Below are 553 nucleotides of genomic sequence, written 5' to 3' on the forward strand. Positions count from 1 at the left end.
TACTTGCAGGGAGAAAACCTGCATAACATCAATATAATTAATACATTTTACTGAAGAAGTCTTTCAGTACATTCTTGAGTAAGAAATTTGGAGACAACAAACTTACTTGCACATTTTGATCTCTGATATCCGAAAGGATCAGTAGCAGTTTCAGACTGATTCATCACATATGGATTCTTGAGGCAAGGGGGTGGCATAGCCCGACACCGCAAAGCCACTGCAGTCTGTGAAACATATCCAGTCCTCTCTGTTTGATTAGCTTGGAGTTTATCCATCATGAGCTCATCTGTGTCAATATCATCATTCTCTTGTTCATCTACTCTACTTTTTGAAGACCAGGTAGAATTAGCAGGATTCAGTGTGAAACTTTCTGCATTAAACACAGAAATTCATTAGCCGAGTGAGTTATAGGAAATGAACACCTCACCAAATCATCAAATCATTAGATAACAATACTGTGAATCTGGAAGGAATGAAGACTTGTGAAACGATAATGACTACTCATTCTAGATAGAAAGAAAAGCTTACCCTGGCGACATCTTTTGCTTTTAAC

General features: G+C 37.8%; 1 pseudogene; it reads right to left on the reverse strand.

Moving 5' to 3' along the window:
• The window catches only part of LOC17874412, a 1,638-nt pseudogene extending 1,088 nt beyond the window's left edge, over positions 1-550 (reverse strand).
• Between the last annotated feature and the right edge of the window lie 3 nt (positions 551-553).

The sequence above is a fragment of the Capsella rubella genome, unplaced genomic scaffold (genome assembly GCF_000375325.1).
Source record: "Capsella rubella cultivar Monte Gargano unplaced genomic scaffold, Caprub1_0 scaffold_33, whole genome shotgun sequence".
NCBI lineage: Eukaryota > Viridiplantae > Streptophyta > Magnoliopsida > Brassicales > Brassicaceae > Capsella > Capsella rubella.